This window comes from Ixodes scapularis, unplaced genomic scaffold, assembly GCF_016920785.2.
Source record: "Ixodes scapularis isolate PalLabHiFi unplaced genomic scaffold, ASM1692078v2 PGA_scaffold9__187_contigs__length_104089568, whole genome shotgun sequence".
Classification (NCBI taxonomy): Eukaryota; Metazoa; Arthropoda; class Arachnida; order Ixodida; family Ixodidae; genus Ixodes; species Ixodes scapularis.
In genome coordinates, this window is record NW_024609884.1 from 85,775,379 (window position 1) to 85,798,532 (window position 23,154).

General features: G+C 60.0%; 1 pseudogene; it reads left to right on the forward strand.

Annotated features, from left to right (window-relative positions):
- The first annotated feature begins 20,616 nt into the window (after positions 1-20,616).
- On the forward strand, positions 20,617-22,390 carry LOC120847431 (annotated as a pseudogene).
- Positions 22,391-23,154: the final 764 nt, after the last annotated feature.

Consider the following 23,154-nt stretch of genomic DNA (forward strand, 5'->3'; position numbering starts at 1 on the left):
AACGAGAACAGGAGCAGGCTGCAGCGAGAGAGGAACGAGCGCAGGCTGCAGCGAAAGAGGAACGAGAACAGGAGCAGGCTGCAGCGAGAGAGGAACGAGCGCAGGCTGCAGCGAAAGAGGAACGAGAACAGGAGCAGGCTGCAGCAAGAGAGGAACGAGCGCAGGCTGCAGCGAAAGAGGAACGAGAACAGGAGCAGGCTGCAGCGAGAGAGGAACGAGCGCAGGCTGCAGCGAAAGAGGAACGAGAACAGGAGCAGGCTGCTGCGAGAGAGGAACGAGCGCAGGCTGCAGCGAGAGAGGAACGAGCGCAGGCTGCAGCGAAAGAGGAACGAGAACAGGAGCAGGCTGCAGCAAGAGAGGAACGAGCGCAGGCTGCAGCGAGAGAGGAACGAGAACATGAGCAGGCTGCAGCAAGAGAGGAACGAGCGCAGGCTGCAGCGAAAGAGGAACGAGAACAGGAGCAGGCTGCAGCGAGAGAGGAACGAGCGCAGGCTGCAGCGAAAGAGGAACGAGAACAGGAGCAGGCTGCAGCAAGAGAGGAACGAGCGCAGGCTGCAGCGAAAGAGGAACGAGAACAGGAGCAGGCTGCAGCAAGAGAGGAACGAGCGCAGGCTGCAGCGAAAGAGGAACGAGAACAGGAGCAGGCTGCTGCGAGAGAGGAACGAGCGCAGGCTGCAGCAAGAGAGGAACGAGCGCAGGCTGCAGCGAGAGAGGAACGATAACAGGAGCAGGCTGCAGCAAGAGAGGAACGAGCGCAGGCTGCAGCGAAAGAGGAACGAGAACAGGAGCAGGCTGCAGCGAGAGAGGAACGAGCGCAGGCTGCAGCGAAAGAGGAACGAGAACAGGAGCAGGCTGCAGCGAGAGAGGAACGAGCGCAGGCTGCAGCGAAAGAGGAACGAGAACAGGAGCAGGCTGCTGCGAGAGAGGAACGAGCGCAGGCTGCAGCGAGAGAGGAACGAGCGCAGGCTGCAGCGAAAGAGGAACGAGAACAGGAGCAGGCTGCAGCAAGAGAGGAACGAGCGCAGGCTGCAGCGAAAGAGGAACGAGAACAGGAGCAGGCTGCAGCAAGAGAGGAACGAGCGCAGGCTGCAGCGAAAGAGGAACGAGAACAGGAGCAGGCTGCAGCAAGAGAGGAACGAGCGCAGGCTGCAGCGAAAGAGGAACGAGAACAGGAGCAGGCTGCAGCGAGAGAGGAACGAGCGCAGGCTGCAGCGAAAGAGGAACGAGAACAGGAGCAGGCTGCAGCGAGAGAGGAACGAGCGCAGGCTGCAGCGAAAGAGGAACGAGAACAGGAGCAGGCTGCAGCGAGAGAGGAACGAGCGCAGGCTGCAGCGAAAGAGGAACGAGAACAGGAGCAGGCTGCAGCAAGAGAGGAACGAGCGCAGGCTGCAGCGAAAGAGGAACGATAACAGGAGCAGGCTGCAGCAAGAGAGGAACGAGCGCAGGCTGCAGCGAAAGAGGAACGAGAACAGGAGCAGGCTGCAGCAAGAGAGGAACGAGCGCAGGCTGCAGCGAAAGAGGAACGAGAACAGGAGCAGGCTGCAGCAAGAGAGGAACGAGCGCAGGCTGCAGCGAGAGAGGAACGATAACAGGAGCAGGCTGCAGCAAGAGAGGAACGAGCGCAGGCTGCAGCGAAAGAGGAACGAGAACAGGAGCAGGCTGCAGCGAGAGAGGAACGAGCGCAGGCTGCAGCGAAAGAGGAACGAGAACAGGAGCAGGCTGCAGCGAGAGAGGAACGAGCGCAGGCTGCAGCGAAAGAGGAACGAGAACAGGAGCAGGCTGCAGCAAGAGAGGAACGAGCGCAGGCTGCAGCGAAAGAGGAACGAGAACAGGAGCAGGCTGCAGCAAGAGAGGAACGAGCGCAGGCTGCAGCGAAAGAGGAACGAGAACAGGAGCAGGCTGCAGCAAGAGAGGAACGAGCGCAGGCTGCAGCGAAAGAGGAACGAGAACAGGAGCAGGCTGCAGCGAGAGAGGAACGAGCGCAGGCTGCAGCGAAAGAGGAACGAGAACAGGAGCAGGCTGCAGCGAGAGAGGAACGAGCGCAGGCTGCAGCGAAAGAGGAACGAGAACAGGAGCAGGCTGCAGCAAGAGAGGAACGAGCGCAGGCTGCAGCGAAAGAGGAACGAGAACAGGAGCAGGCTGCAGCAAGAGAGGAACGAGCGCAGGCTGCAGCGAAAGAGGAACGAGAACAGGAGCAGGCTGCAGCAAGAGAGGAACGAGCGCAGGCTGCAGCGAAAGAGGAACGAGAACAGGAGCAGGCTGCAGCAAGAGAGGAACGAGCGCAGGCTGCAGCGAGAGAGGAACGATAACAGGAGCAGGCTGCAGCAAGAGAGGAACGAGCGCAGGCTGCAGCGAAAGAGGAACGAGAACAGGAGCAGGCTGCAGCAAGAGAGGAACGAGCGCAGGCTGCAGCGAAAGAGGAACGAGAACAGGAGCAGGCTGCAGCAAGAGAGGAACGAGCGCAGGCTGCAGCGAAAGAGGAACGAGAACAGGAGCAGGCTGCAGCAAGAGAGGAACGAGCGCAGGCTGCAGCGAAAGAGGAACGAGAACAGGAGCAGGCTGCAGCGAGAGAGGAACGAGCGCAGGCTGCAGCGAAAGAGGAACGAGAACAGGAGCAGGCTGCAGCGAGAGAGGAACGAGCGCAGGCTGCAGCGAAAGAGGAACGAGAACAGGAGCAGGCTGCAGCAAGAGAGGAACGAGCGCAGGCTGCAGCGAAAGAGGAACGAGAACAGGAGCAGGCTGCAGCAAGAGAGGAACGAGCGCAGGCTGCAGCGAAAGAGGAACGAGAACAGGAGCAGGCTGCAGCAAGAGAGGAACGAGCGCAGGCTGCAGCGAAAGAGGAACGAGAACAGGAGCAGGCTGCAGCGAGAGAGGAACGAGCGCAGGCTGCAGCGAAAGAGGAACGAGAACAGGAGCAGGCTGCAGCAAGAGAGGAACGAGCGCAGGCTGCAGCGAAAGAGGAACGAGAACAGGAGCAGGCTGCAGCGAGAGAGGAACGAGCGCAGGCTGCAGCGAAAGAGGAACGAGAACAGGAGCAGGCTGCAGCGAGAGAGGAACGAGCGCAGGCTGCAGCGAAAGAGGAACGAGAACAGGAGCAGGCTGCAGCAAGAGAGGAACGAGCGCAGGCTGCAGCGAGAGAGGAACGAGCGCAGGCTGCAGCGAAAGAGGAACGAGAACAGGAGCAGGCTGCAGCAAGAGAGGAACGAGCGCAGGCTGCAGCGAAAGAGGAACGAGAACAGGAGCAGGCTGCAGCAAGAGAGGAACGAGCGCAGGCTGCAGCGAAAGAGGAACGAGAACAGGAGCAGGCTGCTGCGAGAGAGGAACGAGCGCAGGCTGCAGCGAGAGAGGAACGAGCGCAGGCTGCAGCGAAAGAGGAACGAGAACAGGAGCAGGCTGCAGCAAGAGAGGAACGAGCGCAGGCTGCAGCGAAAGAGGAACGAGAACAGGAGCAGGCTGCAGCAAGAGAGGAACGAGCGCAGGCTGCAGCGAGAGAGGAACGAGAACAGGAGCAGGCTGCAGCAAGAGAGGAACGAGCGCAGGCTGCAGCGAGAGAGGAACGATAACAGGAGCAGGCTGCAGCAAGAGAGGAACGAGCGCAGGCTGCAGCGAAAGAGGAACGAGAACAGGAGCAGGCTGCAGCGAGAGAGGAACGAGCGCAGGCTGCAGCGAAAGAGGAACGAGAACAGGAGCAGGCTGCAGCAAGAGAGGAACGAGCGCAGGCTGCAGCGAAAGAGGAACGAGAACAGGAGCAGGCTGCAGCGAGAGAGGAACGAGCGCAGGCTGCAGCGAAAGAGGAACGAGAACAGGAGCAGGCTGCAGCGAGAGAGGAACGAGCGCAGGCTGCAGCGAAAGAGGAACGAGAACAGGAGCAGGCTGCAGCGAGAGAGGAACGAGCGCAGGCTGCAGCGAAAGAGGAACGAGAACAGGAGCAGGCTGCAGCGAGAGAGGAACGAGCGCAGGCTGCAGCGAAAGAGGAACGAGAACAGGAGCAGGCTGCAGCGAGAGAGGAACGAGCGCAGGCTGCAGCGAAAGAGGAACGAGAACAGGAGCAGGCTGCAGCGAGAGAGGAACGAGCGCAGGCTGCAGCGAAAGAGGAACGAGAACAGGAGCAGGCTGCAGCGAGAGAGGAACGAGCGCAGGCTGCAGCGAAAGAGGAACGAGAACAGGAGCAGGCTGCAGCAAGAGAGGAACGAGCGCAGGCTGCAGCGAAAGAGGAACGAGAACAGGAGCAGGCTGCAGCGAGAGAGGAACGAGCGCAGGCTGCAGCGAAAGAGGAACGAGAACAGGAGCAGGCTGCAGCGAGAGAGGAACGAGCGCAGGCTGCAGCGAAAGAGGAACGAGAACAGGAGCAGGCTGCAGCGAGAGAGGAACGAGCGCAGGCTGCAGCGAAAGAGGAACGAGAACAGGAGCAGGCTGCAGCGAGAGAGGAACGAGCGCAGGCTGCAGCGAAAGAGGAACGAGAACAGGAGCAGGCTGCAGCGAGAGAGGAACGAGCGCAGGCTGCAGCGAAAGAGGAACGAGAACAGGAGCAGGCTGCAGCGAGAGAGGAACGAGCGCAGGCTGCAGCGAAAGAGGAACGAGAACAGGAGCAGGCTGCAGCGAGAGAGGAACGAGCGCAGGCTGCAGCGAAAGAGGAACGAGAACAGGAGCAGGCTGCAGCGAGAGAGGAACGAGCGCAGGCTGCAGCGAAAGAGGAACGAGAACAGGAGCAGGCTGCAGCGAGAGAGGAACGAGCGCAGGCTGCAGCGAAAGAGGAACGAGAACAGGAGCAGGCTGCAGCGAGAGAGGAACGAGCGCAGGCTGCAGCGAAAGAGGAACGAGAACAGGAGCAGGCTGCAGCGAGAGAGGAACGAGCGCAGGCTGCAGCGAAAGAGGAACGAGAACAGGAGCAGGCTGCAGCGAGAGAGGAACGAGCGCAGGCTGCAGCGAAAGAGGAACGAGAACAGGAGCAGGCTGCAGCGAGAGAGGAACGAGCGCAGGCTGCAGCGAAAGAGGAACGAGAACAGGAGCAGGCTGCAGCGAGAGAGGAACGAGCGCAGGCTGCAGCGAAAGAGGAACGAGAACAGGAGCAGGCTGCAGCGAGAGAGGAACGAGCGCAGGCTGCAGCGAAAGAGGAACGAGAACAGGAGCAGGCTGCAGCGAGAGAGGAACGAGCGCAGGCTGCAGCGAAAGAGGAACGAGAACAGGAGCAGGCTGCAGCGAGAGAGGAACGAGCGCAGGCTGCAGCGAAAGAGGAACGAGAACAGGAGCAGGCTGCAGCGAGAGAGGAACGAGCGCAGGCTGCAGCGAAAGAGGAACGAGAACAGGAGCAGGCTGCAGCGAGAGAGGAACGAGCGCAGGCTGCAGCGAAAGAGGAACGAGAACAGGAGCAGGCTGCAGCGAGAGAGGAACGAGCGCAGGCTGCAGCGAAAGAGGAACGAGAACAGGAGCAGGCTGCAGCGAGAGAGGAACGAGCGCAGGCTGCAGCGAAAGAGGAACGAGAACAGGAGCAGGCTGCAGCGAGAGAGGAACGAGCGCAGGCTGCAGCGAAAGAGGAACGAGAACAGGAGCAGGCTGCAGCGAGAGAGGAACGAGCGCAGGCTGCAGCGAAAGAGGAACGAGAACAGGAGCAGGCTGCAGCGAGAGAGGAACGAGCGCAGGCTGCAGCGAAAGAGGAACGAGAACAGGAGCAGGCTGCAGCGAGAGAGGAACGAGCGCAGGCTGCAGCGAAAGAGGAACGAGAACAGGAGCAGGCTGCAGCAAGAGAGGAACGAGCGCAGGCTGCAGCGAAAGAGGAACGAGAACAGGAGCAGGCTGCAGCAAGAGAGGAACGAGCGCAGGCTGCAGCGAAAGAGGAACGAGAACAGGAGCAGGCTGCAGCGAGAGAGGAACGAGCGCAGGCTGCAGCGAAAGAGGAACGAGAACAGGAGCAGGCTGCAGCGAGAGAGGAACGAGCGCAGGCTGCAGCGAAAGAGGAACGAGAACAGGAGCAGGCTGCAGCAAGAGAGGAACGAGCGCAGGCTGCAGCGAAAGAGGAACGAGAACAGGAGCAGGCTGCAGCGAGAGAGGAACGAGCGCAGGCTGCAGCGAAAGAGGAACGAGAACAGGAGCAGGCTGCAGCAAGAGAGGAACGAGCGCAGGCTGCAGCGAAAGAGGAACGAGAACAGGAGCAGGCTGCAGCGAGAGAGGAACGAGCGCAGGCTGCAGCGAAAGAGGAACGAGAACAGGAGCAGGCTGCTGCGAGAGAGGAACGAGCGCAGGCTGCAGCGAGAGAGGAACGAGCGCAGGCTGCAGCGAAAGAGGAACGAGAACAGGAGCAGGCTGCAGCAAGAGAGGAACGAGCGCAGGCTGCAGCGAAAGAGGAACGAGAACAGGAGCAGGCTGCAGCAAGAGAGGAACGAGCGCAGGCTGCAGCGAAAGAGGAACGAGAACAGGAGCAGGCTGCTGCGAGAGAGGAACGAGCGCAGGCTGCAGCAAGAGAGGAACGAGCGCAGGCTGCAGCGAGAGAGGAACGATAACAGGAGCAGGCTGCAGCAAGAGAGGAACGAGCGCAGGCTGCAGCGAAAGAGGAACGAGAACAGGAGCAGGCTGCAGCAAGAGAGGAACGAGCGCAGGCTGCAGCGAAAGAGGAACGAGAACAGGAGCAGGCTGCAGCAAGAGAGGAACGAGCGCAGGCTGCAGCGAAAGAGGAACGAGAACAGGAGCAGGCTGCAGCAAGAGAGGAACGAGCGCAGGCTGCAGCGAAAGAGGAACGAGAACAGGAGCAGGCTGCAGCGAGAGAGGAACGAGCGCAGGCTGCAGCGAAAGAGGAACGAGAACAGGAGCAGGCTGCAGCGAGAGAGGAACGAGCGCAGGCTGCAGCGAAAGAGGAACGAGAACAGGAGCAGGCTGCAGCGAGAGAGGAACGAGCGCAGGCTGCAGCGAAAGAGGAACGAGCGCAGGCTGCAGCGAAAGAGGAACGAGAACAGGAGCAGGCTGCAGCAAGAGAGGAACGAGCGCAGGCTGCAGCGAAAGAGGAACGAGCGCAGGCTGCAGCGAAAGAGGAACGAGAACAGGAGCAGGCTGCAGCAAGAGAGGAACGAGCGCAGGCTGCAGCGAAAGAGGAACGAGAACAGGAGCAGGCTGCAGCAAGAGAGGAACGAGCGCAGGCTGCAGCGAAAGAGGAACGAGAACAGGAGCAGGCTGCTGCGAGAGAGGAACGAGCGCAGGCTGCAGCAAGAGAGGAACGAGCGCAGGCTGCAGCGAGAGAGGAACGATAACAGGAGCAGGCTGCAGCAAGAGAGGAACGAGCGCAGGCTGCAGCGAAAGAGGAACGAGCGCAGGCTGCAGCGAAAGAGGAACGAGAACAGGAGCAGGCTGCAGCAAGAGAGGAACGAGCGCAGGCTGCAGCGAAAGAGGAACGAGAACAGGAGCAGGCTGCAGCAAGAGAGGAACGAGCGCAGGCTGCAGCGAAAGAGGAACGAGAACAGGAGCAGGCTGCTGCGAGAGAATAACGAGCGCAGGCTGCAGCAAGAGAGGAACGAGCGCAGGCTGCAGCGAGAGAGGAACGATAACAGGAGCAGGCTGCAGCAAGAGAGGAACGAGCGCAGGCTGCAGCGAAAGAGGAACGAGAACAGGAGCAGGCTGCAGCAAGAGAGGAACGAGCGCAGGCTGCAGCGAAAGAGGAACGAGAACAGGAGCAGGCTGCAGCAAGAGAGGAACGAGCGCAGGCTGCAGCGAAAGAGGAACGAGAAGAGGAGCAGGCTGCAGCGAGAGAGGAACGAGCGCAGGCTGCAGCGAAAGAGGAACGAGAACAGGAGCAGGCTGCAGCGAGAGAGGAACGAGCGCAGGCTGCAGCGAAAGAGGAACGAGAACAGGAGCAGGCTGCAGCGAGAGAGGAACGAGCGCAGGCTGCAGCGAAAGAGGAACGAGAACAGGAGCAGGCTGCAGCGAGAGAGGAACGAGCGCAGGCTGCAGCAAGAGAGGAACGAGCGCAGGCTGCAGCGAAAGAGGAACGAGAACAGGAGCAGGCTGCTGCGAGAGAATAACGAGCGCAGGCTGCAGCAAGAGAGGAACGAGCGCAGGCTGCAGCGAGAGAGGAACGATAACAGGAGCAGGCTGCAGCAAGAGAGGAACGAGCGCAGGCTGCAGCGAAAGAGGAACGAGAACAGGAGCAGGCTGCAGCGAGAGAGGAACGAGCGCAGGCTGCAGCGAGAGAGGAACGAGCGCAGGCTGCAGCGAAAGAGGAACGAGAACAGGAGCAGGCTGCTGCGAGAGAATAACGAGCGCAGGCTGCAGCAAGAGAGGAACGAGCGCAGGCTGCAGCGAGAGAGGAACGATAACAGGAGCAGGCTGCAGCAAGAGAGGAACGAGCGCAGGCTGCAGCGAAAGAGGAACGAGAACAGGAGCAGGCTGCAGCAAGAGAGGAACGAGCGCAGGCTGCAGCGAAAGAGGAACGAGAACAGGAGCAGGCTGCAGCAAGAGAGGAACGAGCGCAGGCTGCAGCGAAAGAGGAACGAGAACAGGAGCAGGCTGCAGCGAGAGAGGAACGAGCGCAGGCTGCAGCGAAAGAGGAACGAGAACAGGAGCAGGCTGCAGCGAGAGAGGAACGAGCGCAGGCTGCAGCGAAAGAGGAACGAGAACAGGAGCAGGCTGCAGCGAGAGAGGAACGAGCGCAGGCTGCAGCGAAAGAGGAACGAGAACAGGAGCAGGCTGCAGCGAGAGAGGAACGAGCGCAGGCTGCAGCGAAAGAGGAACGAGAACAGGAGCAGGCTGCAGCGAGAGAGGAACGAGCGCAGGCTGCAGCGAAAGAGGAACGAGAACAGGAGCAGGCTGCAGCGAGAGAGGAACGAGCGCAGGCTGCAGCGAAAGAGGAACGAGAACAGGAGCAGGCTGCAGCGAGAGAGGAACGAGCGCAGGCTGCAGCGAAAGAGGAACGAGAACAGGAGCAGGCTGCAGCGAGAGAGGAACGAGCGCAGGCTGCAGCGAAAGAGGAACGAGAACAGGAGCAGGCTGCAGCGAGAGAGGAACGAGCGCAGGCTGCAGCGAAAGAGGAACGAGCGCAGGCTGCAGCGAAAGAGGAACGAGAACAGGAGCAGGCTGCAGCGAGAGAGGAACGAGCGCAGGCTGCAGCGAAAGAGGAACGAGAACAGGAGCAGGCTGCAGCGAGAGAGGAACGAGCGCAGGCTGCAGCGAAAGAGGAACGAGAACAGGAGCAGGCTGCAGCAAGAGAGGAACGAGCGCAGGCTGCAGCGAAAGAGGAACGAGCGCAGGCTGCAGCGAAAGAGGAACGAGAACAGGAGCAGGCTGCAGCAAGAGAGGAACGAGCGCAGGCTGCAGCGAAAGAGGAACGAGAACAGGAGCAGGCTGCAGCAAGAGAGGAACGAGCGCAGGCTGCAGCGAAAGAGGAACGAGAACAGGAGCAGGCTGCTGCGAGAGAGGAACGAGCGCAGGCTGCAGCAAGAGAGGAACGAGCGCAGGCTGCAGCGAGAGAGGAACGATAACAGGAGCAGGCTGCAGCAAGAGAGGAACGAGCGCAGGCTGCAGCGAAAGAGGAACGAGAACAGGAGCAGGCTGCAGCAAGAGAGGAACGAGCGCAGGCTGCAGCGAAAGAGGAACGAGAACAGGAGCAGGCTGCAGCAAGAGAGGAACGAGCGCAGGCTGCAGCGAAAGAGGAACGAGAACAGGAGCAGGCTGCAGCAAGAGAGGAACGAGCGCAGGCTGCAGCGAAAGAGGAACGAGAACAGGAGCAGGCTGCAGCGAGAGAGGAACGAGCGCAGGCTGCAGCGAAAGAGGAACGAGAACAGGAGCAGGCTGCAGCGAGAGAGGAACGAGCGCAGGCTGCAGCGAAAGAGGAACGAGAACAGGAGCAGGCTGCAGCGAGAGAGGAACGAGCGCAGGCTGCAGCGAAAGAGGAACGAGCGCAGGCTGCAGCGAAAGAGGAACGAGAACAGGAGCAGGCTGCAGCAAGAGAGGAACGAGCGCAGGCTGCAGCGAAAGAGGAACGAGAACAGGAGCAGGCTGCAGCAAGAGAGGAACGAGCGCAGGCTGCAGCGAGAGAGGAACGAGAACAGGAGCAGGCTGCAGCAAGAGAGGAACGAGCGCAGGCTGCAGCGAAAGAGGAACGAGAACAGGAGCAGGCTGCAGCAAGAGAGGAACGAGCGCAGGCTGCAGCGAAAGAGGAACGAGAACAGGAGCAGGCTGCAGCAAGAGAGGAACGAGCGCAGGCTGCAGCGAGAGAGGAACGATAACAGGAGCAGGCTGCAGCAAGAGAGGAACGAGCGCAGGCTGCAGCGAAAGAGGAACGAGAACAGGAGCAGGCTGCAGCAAGAGAGGAACGAGCGCAGGCTGCAGCGAAAGAGGAACGAGAACAGGAGCAGGCTGCAGCGAGAGAGGAACGAGCGCAGGCTGCAGCAAAAGAGGAACGAGAACAGGAGCAGGCTGCAGCGAGAGAGGAACGAGCGCAGGCTGCAGCGAGAGAGGAACGAGCGCAGGCTGCAGCGAAAGAGGAACGAGAACAGGAGCAGGCTGCAGCAAGAGAGGAACGAGCGCAGGCTGCAGCGAGAGAGGAACGATAACAGGAGCAGGCTGCAGCAAGAGAGGAACGAGCGCAGGCTGCAGCGAAAGAGGAACGAGAACAGGAGCAGGCTGCAGCAAGAGAGGAACGAGCGCAGGCTGCAGCGAGAGAGGAACGAGAACATGAGCAGGCTGCAGCAAGAGAGGAACGAGCGCAGGCTGCAGCGAGAGAGGAACGAGAACATGAGCAGGCTGCAGCAAGAGAGGAACGAGCGCAGGCTGCAGCGAGAGAGGAACGAGAACATGAGCAGGCTGCAGCAAGAGAGGAACGAGCGCAGGCTGCAGCGAGAGAGGAACGAGAACATGAGCAGGCTGCAGCAAGAGAGGAACGAGCGCAGGCTGCAGCGAAAGAGGAACGAGAACAGGAGCAGGCTGCAGCAAGAGAGGAACGAGCGCAGGCTGCAGCGAAAGAGGAACGAGAACAGGAGCAGGCTGCAGCGAGAGAGGAACGAGCGCAGGCTGCAGCGAAAGAGGAACGAGAACAGGAGCAGGCTGCAGCGAGAGAGGAACGAGCGCAGGCTGCAGCGAAAGAGGAACGAGAACAGGAGCAGGCTGCAGCGAGAGAGGAACGAGCGCAGGCTGCAGCGAAAGAGGAACGAGAACAGGAGCAGGCTGCAGCGAGAGAGGAACGAGCGCAGGCTGCAGCGAAAGAGGAACGAGAACAGGAGCAGGCTGCAGCGAGAGAGGAACGAGCGCAGGCTGCAGCGAAAGAGGAACGAGAACAGGAGCAGGCTGCAGCGAGAGAGGAACGAGCGCAGGCTGCAGCGAAAGAGGAACGAGAACAGGAGCAGGCTGCAGCGAGAGAGGAACGAGCGCAGGCTGCAGCGAAAGAGGAACGAGAACAGGAGCAGGCTGCAGCGAGAGAGGAACGAGCGCAGGCTGCAGCGAAAGAGGAACGAGCGCAGGCTGCAGCGAAAGAGGAACGAGAACAGGAGCAGGCTGCAGCGAGAGAGGAACGAGCGCAGGCTGCAGCGAAAGAGGAACGAGAACAGGAGCAGGCTGCAGCGAGAGAGGAACGAGCGCAGGCTGCAGCGAAAGAGGAACGAGAACAGGAGCAGGCTGCAGCAAGAGAGGAACGAGCGCAGGCTGCAGCGAAAGAGGAACGAGCGCAGGCTGCAGCGAAAGAGGAACGAGAACAGGAGCAGGCTGCAGCAAGAGAGGAACGAGCGCAGGCTGCAGCGAAAGAGGAACGAGAACAGGAGCAGGCTGCAGCAAGAGAGGAACGAGCGCAGGCTGCAGCGAAAGAGGAACGAGAACAGGAGCAGGCTGCTGCGAGAGAGGAACGAGCGCAGGCTGCAGCAAGAGAGGAACGAGCGCAGGCTGCAGCGAGAGAGGAACGATAACAGGAGCAGGCTGCAGCAAGAGAGGAACGAGCGCAGGCTGCAGCGAAAGAGGAACGAGAACAGGAGCAGGCTGCAGCAAGAGAGGAACGAGCGCAGGCTGCAGCGAAAGAGGAACGAGAACAGGAGCAGGCTGCAGCAAGAGAGGAACGAGCGCAGGCTGCAGCGAAAGAGGAACGAGAACAGGAGCAGGCTGCAGCAAGAGAGGAACGAGCGCAGGCTGCAGCGAAAGAGGAACGAGAACAGGAGCAGGCTGCAGCGAGAGAGGAACGAGCGCAGGCTGCAGCGAAAGAGGAACGAGAACAGGAGCAGGCTGCAGCGAGAGAGGAACGAGCGCAGGCTGCAGCGAAAGAGGAACGAGAACAGGAGCAGGCTGCAGCGAGAGAGGAACGAGCGCAGGCTGCAGCGAAAGAGGAACGAGCGCAGGCTGCAGCGAAAGAGGAACGAGAACAGGAGCAGGCTGCAGCAAGAGAGGAACGAGCGCAGGCTGCAGCGAAAGAGGAACGAGAACAGGAGCAGGCTGCAGCAAGAGAGGAACGAGCGCAGGCTGCAGCGAGAGAGGAACGAGAACAGGAGCAGGCTGCAGCAAGAGAGGAACGAGCGCAGGCTGCAGCGAAAGAGGAACGAGAACAGGAGCAGGCTGCAGCAAGAGAGGAACGAGCGCAGGCTGCAGCGAAAGAGGAACGAGAACAGGAGCAGGCTGCAGCAAGAGAGGAACGAGCGCAGGCTGCAGCGAGAGAGGAACGATAACAGGAGCAGGCTGCAGCAAGAGAGGAACGAGCGCAGGCTGCAGCGAAAGAGGAACGAGAACAGGAGCAGGCTGCAGCAAGAGAGGAACGAGCGCAGGCTGCAGCGAAAGAGGAACGAGAACAGGAGCAGGCTGCAGCGAGAGAGGAACGAGCGCAGGCTGCAGCAAAAGAGGAACGAGAACAGGAGCAGGCTGCAGCGAGAGAGGAACGAGCGCAGGCTGCAGCGAGAGAGGAACGAGCGCAGGCTGCAGCGAAAGAGGAACGAGAACAGGAGCAGGCTGCAGCAAGAGAGGAACGAGCGCAGGCTGCAGCGAGAGAGGAACGATAACAGGAGCAGGCTGCAGCAAGAGAGGAACGAGCGCAGGCTGCAGCGAAAGAGGAACGAGAACAGGAGCAGGCTGCAGCAAGAGAGGAACGAGCGCAGGCTGCAGCGAGAGAGGAACGAGAACATGAGCAGGCTGCAGCAAGAGAGGAACGAGCGCAGGCTGCAGCGAGAGAGGAACGAGAACATGAGCAGGCTGCAGCAAGAGAGGAACGAGCGCAGGCTGCAGCGAGAGAGGAACGAGAACATGAGCAGGCTGCAGCAAGAGAGGAACGAGCGCAGGCTGCAGCGAGAGAGGAACGAGAACATGAGCAGGCTGCAGCAAGAGAGGAACGAGCGCAGGCTGCAGCGAAAGAGGAACGAGAACAGGAGCAGGCTGCAGCAAGAGAGGAACGAGCGCAGGCTGCAGCGAAAGAGGAACGAGAACAGGAGCAGGCTGCAGCAAGAGAGGAACGAGCGCAGGCTGCAGCGAGAGAGGAACGAGAACATGAGCAGGCTGCAGCAAGAGAGGAACGAGCGCAGGCTGCAGCGAGAGAGGAACGAGAACAGGAGCAGGCTGCAGCAAGAGAGGAACGAGCGCAGGCTGCAGCGAGAGAGGAACGATAACAGGAGCAGGCTGCAGCAAGAGAGGAACGAGCGCAGGCTGCAGCGAAAGAGGAACGAGAACAGGAGCAGGCTGCAGCAAGAGAGGAACGAGCGCAGGCTGCAGCGAAAGAGGAACGAGAACAGGAGCAGGCTGCAGCAAGAGAGGAACGAGCGCAGGCTGCAGCGAAAGAGGAACGAGAACAGGAGCAGGCTGCAGCGAGAGAGGAACGAGCGCAGGCTGCAGCGAAAGAGGAACGAGAACAGGAGCAGGCTGCAGCGAGAGAGGAACGAGCGCAGGCTGCAGCGAAAGAGGAACGAGAACAGGAGCAGGCTGCAGCGAGAGAGGAACGAGCGCAGGCTGCAGCGAAAGAGGAACGAGCGCAGGCTGCAGCGAAAGAGGAACGAGAACAGGAGCAGGCTGCAGCAAGAGAGGAACGAGCGCAGGCTGCAGCGAAAGAGGAACGAGAACAGGAGCAGGCTGCAGCAAGAGAGGAACGAGCGCAGGCTGCAGCGAGAGAGGAACGAGAACAGGAGCAGGCTGCAGCAAGAGAGGAACGAGCGCAGGCTGCAGCGAAAGAGGAACGAGAACAGGAGCAGGCTGCAGCAAGAGAGGAACGAGCGCAGGCTGCAGCGAAAGAGGAACGAGAACAGGAGCAGGCTGCAGCAAGAGAGGAACGAGCGCAGGCTGCAGCGAGAGAGGAACGATAACAGGAGCAGGCTGCAGCAAGAGAGGAACGAGCGCAGGCTGCAGCGAAAGAGGAACGAGAACAGGAGCAGGCTGCAGCAAGAGAGGAACGAGCGCAGGCTGCAGCGAAAGAGGAACGAGAACAGGAGCAGGCTGCAGCGAGAGAGGAACGAGCGCAGGCTGCAGCAAAAGAGGAACGAGAACAGGAGCAGGCTGCAGCGAGAGAGGAACGAGCGCAGGCTGCAGCGAGAGAGGAACGAGCGCAGGCTGCAGCGAAAGAGGAACGAGAACAGGAGCAGGCTGCAGCAAGAGAGGAACGAGCGCAGGCTGCAGCGAGAGAGGAACGATAACAGGAGCAGGCTGCAGCAAGAGAGGAACGAGCGCAGGCTGCAGCGAAAGAGGAACGAGAACAGGAGCAGGCTGCAGCAAGAGAGGAACGAGCGCAGGCTGCAGCGAGAGAGGAACGAGAACATGAGCAGGCTGCAGCAAGAGAGGAACGAGCGCAGGCTGCAGCGAGAGAGGAACGAGAACATGAGCAGGCTGCAGCAAGAGAGGAACGAGCGCAGGCTGCAGCGAGAGAGGAACGAGAACATGAGCAGGCTGCAGCAAGAGAGGAACGAGCGCAGGCTGCAGCGAGAGAGGAACGAGAACATGAGCAGGCTGCAGCAAGAGAGGAACGAGCGCAGGCTGCAGCGAAAGAGGAACGAGAACAGGAGCAGGCTGCAGCAAGAGAGGAACGAGCGCAGGCTGCAGCGAGAGGAACGAGAACAGGAGCAGGCTGCAGCAAGAGAGGAACGAGCGCAGGCTGCAGCGAGAGAGGAACGAGAACATGAGCAGGCTGCAGCAAGAGAGGAACGAGCGCAGGCTGCAGCGAGAGAGGAACGAGAACAGGAGCAGGCTGCAGCAAGAGAGGAACGAGCGCAGGCTGCAGCGAGAGAGGAACGATAACAGGAGCAGGCTGCAGCAAGAGAGGAACGAGCGCAGGCTGCAGCGAAAGAGGAACGAGAACATGAGCAGGCTGCAGCAAGAGAGGAACGAGCGCAGGCTGCAGCGAGAGAGGAACGAGAACATGAGCAGGCTGCAGCAAGAGAGGAACGAGCGCAGGCTGCAGCGAAAGAGGAACGAGAACATGAGCAGGCTGCAGCAAGAGAGGAACGAGCGCAGGCTGCAGCGAGAGAGGAACGATAACAGGAGCAGGCTGCAGCAAGAGAGGAACGAGCGCAGGCTGCAGCGAGAGAGGAACGAGAACATGAGCAGGCTGCAGCAAGAGAGGAACGAGCGCAGGCTGCAGCGAGAGAGGAACGAGAACAGGAGCAGGCTGCAGCAAGAGAGGAACGAGCGCAGGCTGCAGCGAGAGAGGAACGAGAACAGGAGCAGGCTGCAGCAAGAGAGGAACGAGCGCAGGCTGCAGCGAAAGAGGAACGAGAACATGAGCAGGCTGCAGCAAGAGAGGAACGAGCGCAGGCTGCAGCGAGAGAGGAACGAGAACATGAGCAGGCTGCAGCAAGAGAGGAACGAGCGCAGGCTGCAGCGAAAGAGGAACGAGAACATGAGCAGGCTGCAGCAAGAGAGGAACGAGCGCAGGCTGCAGCGAGAGAGGAACGAGAACAGGAGCAGGCTGCAGCAAGAGAGGAACGAGCGCAGGCTGCAGCGAGAGAGGAACGAGAACATGAGCAGGCTGCAGCAAGAGAGGAACGAGCGCAGGCTGCAGCGAGAGAGGAACGAGAACAGGAGCAGGCTGCAGCAAGAGAGGAACGAGCGCAGGCTGCAGCGAGAGAGGAACGAGAACAGGAGCAGGCTGCAGCAAGAGAGGAACGAGCGCAGGCTGCAGCGAAAGAGGAACGAGAACATGAGCAGGCTGCAGCAAGAGAGGAACGAGCGCAGGCTGCAGCGAGAGAGGAACGAGAACAGGAGCAGGCTGCAGCAAGAGAGGAACGAGCGCAGGCTGCAGCGAAAGAGGAACGAGAACAGGAGCAGGCTGCAGCAAGAGAGGAACGAGCGCAGGCTGCAGCGAAAGAGGAACGAGAACAGGAGCAGGCTGCAGCAAGAGAGGAACGAGCGCAGGCTGCAGCGAGAGAGGAACGAGAACATGAGCAGGCTGCAGCAAGAGAGGAACGAGCGCAGGCTGCAGCGAGAGAGGAACGAGAACATGAGCAGGCTGCAGCAAGAGAGGAACGAGCGCAGGCTGCAGCGAGAGAGGAACGATAACAGGAGCAGGCTGCAGCAAGAGAGGAACGAGCGCAGGCTGCAGCGAGAGAGGAACGAGCGCAGGCTGCAGCGAAAGAGGAACGAGAACATGAGCAGGCTGCAGCAAGAGAGGAACGAGCGCAGGCTGCAGCGAGAGAGGAACGAGAACAGGAGCAGGCTGCAGCAAGAGAGGAACGAGCGCAGGCTGCAGCGAAAGAGGAACGAGAACAGGAGCAGGCTGCAGCAAGAGAGGAACGAGCGCAGGCTGCAGCGAAAGAGGAACGAGAACAGGAGCAGGCTGCAGCAAGAGAGGAACGAGCGCAGGCTGCAGCGAGAGAGGAACGAGAACATGAGCAGGCTGCAGCAAGAGAGGAACGAGCGCAGGCTGCAGCGAGAGAGGAACGAGAACATGAGCAGGCTGCAGCAAGAGAGGAACGAGCGCAGGCTGCAGCGAGAGAGGAACGATAACAGGAGCAGGCTGCAGCAAGAGAGGAACGAGCGCAGGCTGCAGCGAGAGAGGAACGAGAACATGAGCAGGCTGCAGCAAGAGAGGAACGAGCGCAGGCTGCAGCGAGAGAGGAACGATAACAGGAGCAGGCTGCAGCAAGAGAGGAACGAGCGCAGGCTGCAGCGAGAGAGGAACGAGAACAGGAGCAGGCTGCAGCAAGAGAGGAACGAGCGCAGGCTGCAGCGAAAGAGGAACGAGAACAGGAGCAGGCTGCAGCAAGAGAGGAACGAGCGCAGGCTGCAGCGAAAGAGGAACGAGAACAGGAGCAGGCTGCAGCAAGAGAGGAACGAGCGCAGGCTGCAGCGAGAGAGGAACGAGAACAGGAGCAGGCTGCAGCAAGAGAGGAACGAGCGCAGGCTGCAGCGAGAGAGGAACGAGAACATGAGCAGGCTGCAGCAAGAGAGGAACGAGCGCAGGCTGCAGCGAGAGAGGAACGAGAACAGGAGCAGGCTGCAGCAAGAGAGGAACGAGCGCAGGCTGCAGCGAGAGAGGAACGATAACAGGAGCAGGCTGCAGCAAGAGAGGAACGAGCGCAGGCTGCAGCGAAAGAGGAACGAGAACATGAGCAGGCTGCAGCAAGAGAGGAACGAGCGCAGGCTGCAGCGAGAGAGGAACGAGAACATGAGCAGGCTGCAGCAAGAGAGGAACGAGCGCAGGCTGCAGCGAAAGAGGAACGAGAACATGAGCAGGCTGCAGCAAGAGAGGAACGAGCGCAGGCTGCAGCGAGAGAGGAACGATAACAGGAGCAGGCTGCAGCAAGAGAGGAACGAGCGCAGGCTGCAGCGAGAGAGGAACGAGAACAGGAGCAGGCTGCAGCAAGAGAGGAACGAGCGCAGGCTGCAGCGAAAGAGGAACGAGAACATGAGCAGGCTGCAGCAAGAGAGGAACGAGCGCAGGCTGCAGCGAGAGAGGAACGATAACAGGAGCAGGCTGCAGCAAGAGAGGAACGAGCGCAGGCTGCAGCGAAAGAGGAACGAGAACATGAGCAGGCTGCAGCGAAAGAGGAACGAGCGCAGGCTGCAGCGAGAGAGGAACGATAACAGGAGCAGGCTGCAGCAAGAGAGGAACGAGCGCAGGCTGCAGCGAAAGAGGAACGAGAACATGAGCAGGCTGCAGCAAGAGAGGAACGAGCGCAGGCTGCAGCGAAAGAGGAACGAGAACAGGAGCAGGCTGCAGCAAGAGAGGAACGAGCGCAGGCTGCAGCGAAAGAGGAACGAGAACAGGAGCAGGCTGCAGCGAGAGAGGAACGAGCGCAGGCTGCAGCGAAAGAGGAACGAGAACAGGAGCAGGCTGCAGCGAGAGAGGAACGAGCGCAGGCTGCAGCGAAAGAGGAACGAGAACAGGAGCAGGCTGCAGCAAGAGAGGAACGAGCGCAGGCTGCAGCGAAAGAGGAACGAGAACATGAGCAGGCTGCAGCAAGAGAGGAACGAGCGCAGGCTGCAGCGAAAGAGGAACGAGAACAGGAGCAGGCTGCAGCAAGAGAGGAACGAGCGCAGGCTGCAGCGAAAGAGGAACGAGAACAGGAGCAGGCTGCAGCAAGAGAGGAACGAGCGCAGGCTGCAGCGAAAGAGGAACGAGAACAGGAGCAGGCTGCAGCAAGAGAGGAACGAGCGCAGGCTGCAGCGAAAGAGGAACGAGAACAGGAGCAGGCTGCAGCGAGAGAGGAACGAGCGCAGGCTGCAGCGAAAGAGGAACGAGAACAGGAGCAGGCTGCAGCAAGAGAGGAACGAGCGCAGGCTGCAGCGAAAGAGGAACGAGAACATGAGCAGGCTGCAGCAAGAGAGGAACGAGCGCAGGCTGCAGCGAAAGAGGAACGAGAACAGGAGCAGGCTGCAGCGAGAGAGGAACGAGCGCAGGCTGCAGCGAAAGAGGAACGAGAACAGGAGCAGGCTGCAGCAAGAGAGGAACGAGCGCAGGCTGCAGCGAAAGAGGAACGAGAACAGGAGCAGGCTGCAGCAAGAGAGGAACGAGCGCAGGCTGCAGCGAAAGAGGAACGAGAACAGGAGCAGGCTGCAGCAAGAGAGGAACGAGCGCAGGCTGCAGCGAAAGAGGAACGAGAACAGGAGCAGGCTGCAGCGAGAGAGGAACGAGCGCAGGCTGCAGCGAAAGAGGAACGAGAACATGAGCAGGCTGCAGCAAGAGAGGAACGAGCGCAGGCTGCAGCGAAAGAGGAACGAGAACAGGAGCAGGCTGCAGCAAGAGAGGAACGAGCGCAGGCTGCAGCGAAAGAGGAACGAGAACAGGAGCAGGCTGCAGCAAGAGAGGAACGAGCGCAGGCTGCAGCGAAAGAGGAACGAGAACAGGAGCAGGCTGCAGCGAGAGAGGAACGAGCGCAGGCTGCAGCGAAAGAGGAACGAGAACAGGAGCAGGCTGCAGCAAGAGAGGAACGAGCGCAGGCTGCAGCGAAAGAGGAACGAGAACAGGAGCAGGCTGCAGCAAGAGAGGAACGAGCGCAGGCTGCAGCGAAAGAGGAACGAGAACATGAGCAGGCTGCAGCAAGAGAGGAACGAGCGCAGGCTGCAGCGAAAGAGGAACGAGAACAGGAGCAGGCTGCAGCAAGAGAGGAACGAGCGCAGGCTGCAGCGAAAGAGGAACGAGAACAGGAGCAGGCTGCAGCAAGAGAGGAACGAGCGCAGGCTGCAGCGAAAGAGGAACGAGAACAGGAGCAGGCTGCAGCGAGAGAGGAACGAGCGCAGGCTGCAGCGAAAGAGGAACGAGAACAGGAGCAGGCTGCAGCAAGAGAGGAACGAGCGCAGGCTGCAGCGAAAGAGGAACGAGAACAGGAGCAGGCTGCAGCAAGAGAGGAACGAGCGCAGGCTGCAGCGAAAGAGGAACGAGAACAGGAGCAGGCTGCAGCGAGAGAGGAACGAGCGCAGGCTGCAGCGAAAGAGGAACGAGAACAGGAGCAGGCTGCAGCGAGAGAGGAACGAGCGCAGGCTGCAGCGAGAGAGGAACGAGCGCAGGCTGCAGCGAAAGAGGAACGAGAACAGGAGCAGGCTGCAGCAAGAGAGGAACGAGCGCAGGCTGCAGCGAAAGAGGAACGAGAACATGAGCAGGCTGCAGCAAGAGAGGAACGAGCGCAGGCTGCAGCGAGAGAGGAACGATAACAGGAGCAGGCTGCAGCAAGAGAGGAACGAGCGCAGGCTGCAGCGAAAGAGGAACGAGAACAGGAGCAGGCTGCAGCAAGAGAGGAACGAGCGCAGGCTGCAGCGAAAGAGGAACGAGAACAGGAGCAGGCTGCAGCGAGAGAGGAACGAGCGCAGGCTGCAGCGAAAAAGGAACGAGAACAGGAGCAGGCTGCAGCAAGAGAGGAACGAGCGCAGGCTGCAGCGAGAGAGGAACGATAACAGGAGCAGGCTGCAGCAAGAGAGGAACGAGCGCAGGCTGCAGCGAAAGAGGAACGAGAACAGGAGCAGGCTGCAGCAAGAGAGGAACGAGCGCAGGCTGCAGCGAAAGAGGAACGAGAACAGGAGCAGGCTGCAGCAAGAGAGGAACGAGCGCAGGCTGCAGCGAAAGAGGAACGAGAACAGGAGCAGGCTGCAGCGAGAGAGGAACGAGCGCAGGCTGCAGCGAGAGAGGAACGAGCGCAGGCTGCAGCGAAAGAGGAACGAGAACAGGAGCAGGCTGCAGCAAGAGAGGAACGAGCGCAGGCTGCAGCGAGAGAGGAACGAGCGCAGGCTGCAGCGGCAGAGGAACGAGCGCTAAAAAGGCTAGAGCTCGAAATTGAACAACAGCGATTAAACTCGCAGAACAGTAGAGTTGGGGCTCCGGTACGAGCAAGTGAGGCCGAGTCGTATCAAATGAAGAAGCTCCTGCAGCCGTTTAAAGTTGGGGAAGACGTGGGCCTATTCTTAGTTAACTTTGAGAGGACATGTGAGAAGTTGAGCTTCGCCCCAGAAACGTGGCCGCAACGACTTTTGACTTTGTTGCCCTGTGAGGCTGCAGAGGTTGTCGCGCGCCTTAGTACTAGAGACGCGGACGACTACGACAAGGTGAAGTCGAGCCTTTTGAAGCGGTATCGCCTTTCTGCCGAGGCATTCCGTCAAAGGTTTAGAAACGCATCCAAAAAGAGCAGCGAGGGCTACTCGGAATTCGCGTACGGGCTTAAAACCAACTTGATAGAATGGTTGAAGAGCGAGGAAGTGTACGAAAGCCGAGACAAGGTAGTCGAGTGTGTGTGCCTCGAACAGTTCTTTCGTAGCATACCGCAGTCAGTCAAGCTCTGGGTGCAGGATAGGGTGGGAGTCGACTCTGTCGAAAGGGCTGCTGAGCTAGCCGAAGAGTACGCAACGCGTAGAAAGCTGAGCGGAGAGGACAGCGAACCCGGCCGGAGCGATCAGCGCAAGCCCTTCCGACAGGGAAACGGCTCGCGAGAAAAAAGGCACGAGAAGCCAGAAACAGGACAAAAGGTCCCAGAAAAGAGCGGAGATCCCTCGAACGGAGATCCCTCGAGCGGAGATCCCTCGAACGGAGACGAGGCACGGAAAAGCCAAAAAGGGCAGTTCGAGGCAAGGAAGCCGTTCCTGTGCTACAACTGTCAGGAGCCGGGACACACAGCGGCCAGGTGTAACAAACCGCGGGTTGTGTTCTCGTACGTGAGCGGTAGTGACAGGGACCTGGAGCTTCTTCGTCCCTATCTTCACGAGCTCCAGGTAAACGGAAAGCCGTGCAGGGTGCTTCGTGACAGTGCAGCGACGATGGACGTTGTTCATCCGTCGTATGTAACGACATCCGACTTTACTGGAAAGGTAGTTTGGATCAAGCAGCTGCTCGAGAAGCACAGTGTCTGTCTGCCTATGGCGAGAGTAAGGATAACTGGCCCGTTCGGAGAGCTAGTGACAGAGGCGGCTGTCTCGCAAACAGTCCCGTTGGAGTATCCCTATTTGTTTTCTAACCGGTCAGATTTCCTGCTGCGCGGAAGGGGTCAACAACTGGGAGGAGGACTAGTTCAGTCGTGTACGAGGTCCAAATCGCGTCAGCTCGCCCCTTTGTTAACGAGTGATCCAGAGCGAAAGGCAGCTGACGGGGAGCAAGCACTCCCAGAGTTGGAGGCAGAGAAACGGGATGAGGGGGTCCGGGTTGTAGAACAGCCCGACCTCGTAGCACCAGAAAGCGTACGCCGTCCCAACGCGCCGGCGAAAAAGGCGGAGGAAGACGGGATCATCAAAGGATCTCTCGTAGCTCCGGCGTCACGTAACTTTGGTCCTCTGTTACGAGTAGACAGTGTCTTTGACAGTCGAGCAGAAGAGCGACCCTAGTGTGTCAGGGTTTCGCGGTACTGCTCAGGAGATTGCTAGGACCAATGTGACGGGGCATGAAAAAGGCGGATTGTTTTATCGGCGCTATAAGGACCGCATTTTCACGTCTAGAAATCACGTGAAAATCGATCACTATGACTTCAGCGTAAGAAAAAGGAAAGGCAAATTTAACGGCAATGCCGATGGGTTGAGCAGATTTTTCTGATATCACCAAAAAGAGTAGGAATGATCTCAGAGGTTTTCGTCATCCACGGGAATGAGGATCTAAGTGGGGGCACTTCGTTAAAACCCCAAAAGGACCTCACAAATTGCGAAGAGTTTTTTGTCTTGTATTTTGTTCACAGTGACCTCGTTGGAAAAATGAGTTTTGCTTTGGCGACAGCGGGTCTCGATACCCGAAATTGTCCTAAGGTTTTAAATTGCATTGTTTTGGCAAATTTTGGTAATCCGTAATCCAGTCTGGCGGGTCTCTGGTGGATTCCGAGCGTTTGACTGCGGTGTGGCGTGGTGTTGTGGGGGACGTTTCCGCTGATGCCTCCGTTGTGAGAGGTTTGGGAGTTTGCTTAGTGCTTGCAGCATCTTCTCAAGGCCTACTCCAAACCCACCTCTTCAGGCCAGCGATAGTATCACCGGCCATTCGAGGTTTCCCTGGCCCCGGAGGGGCTGTTAAGAATGGAACCTTCGGCGACCTTCTCCTGAGTTTCAACGCTGCGGAAACGAGTCAAGACGAGTCCGGGACCGTCGCCCGCTTGTCGGGGCCTGCGCGAAACGAGTCCCGACGAGTCTGGGACCGTCGCCTGCGTGACGGGGCCTGCGGCAACAAGTCTCAACGCGCCCGTGACGTTAGCGGGACGTGTGTGTGTGCGTGGTGGTTGGTGCGCTCGGGAAAGGGAGAGAGGCATGGCCTAACTGCGGAGAACTTTGGCTACGTCGCACTGGACGGCGGACTTCGCTGCATCGCACTTGACGGCGGGTTGCTGCATCGCA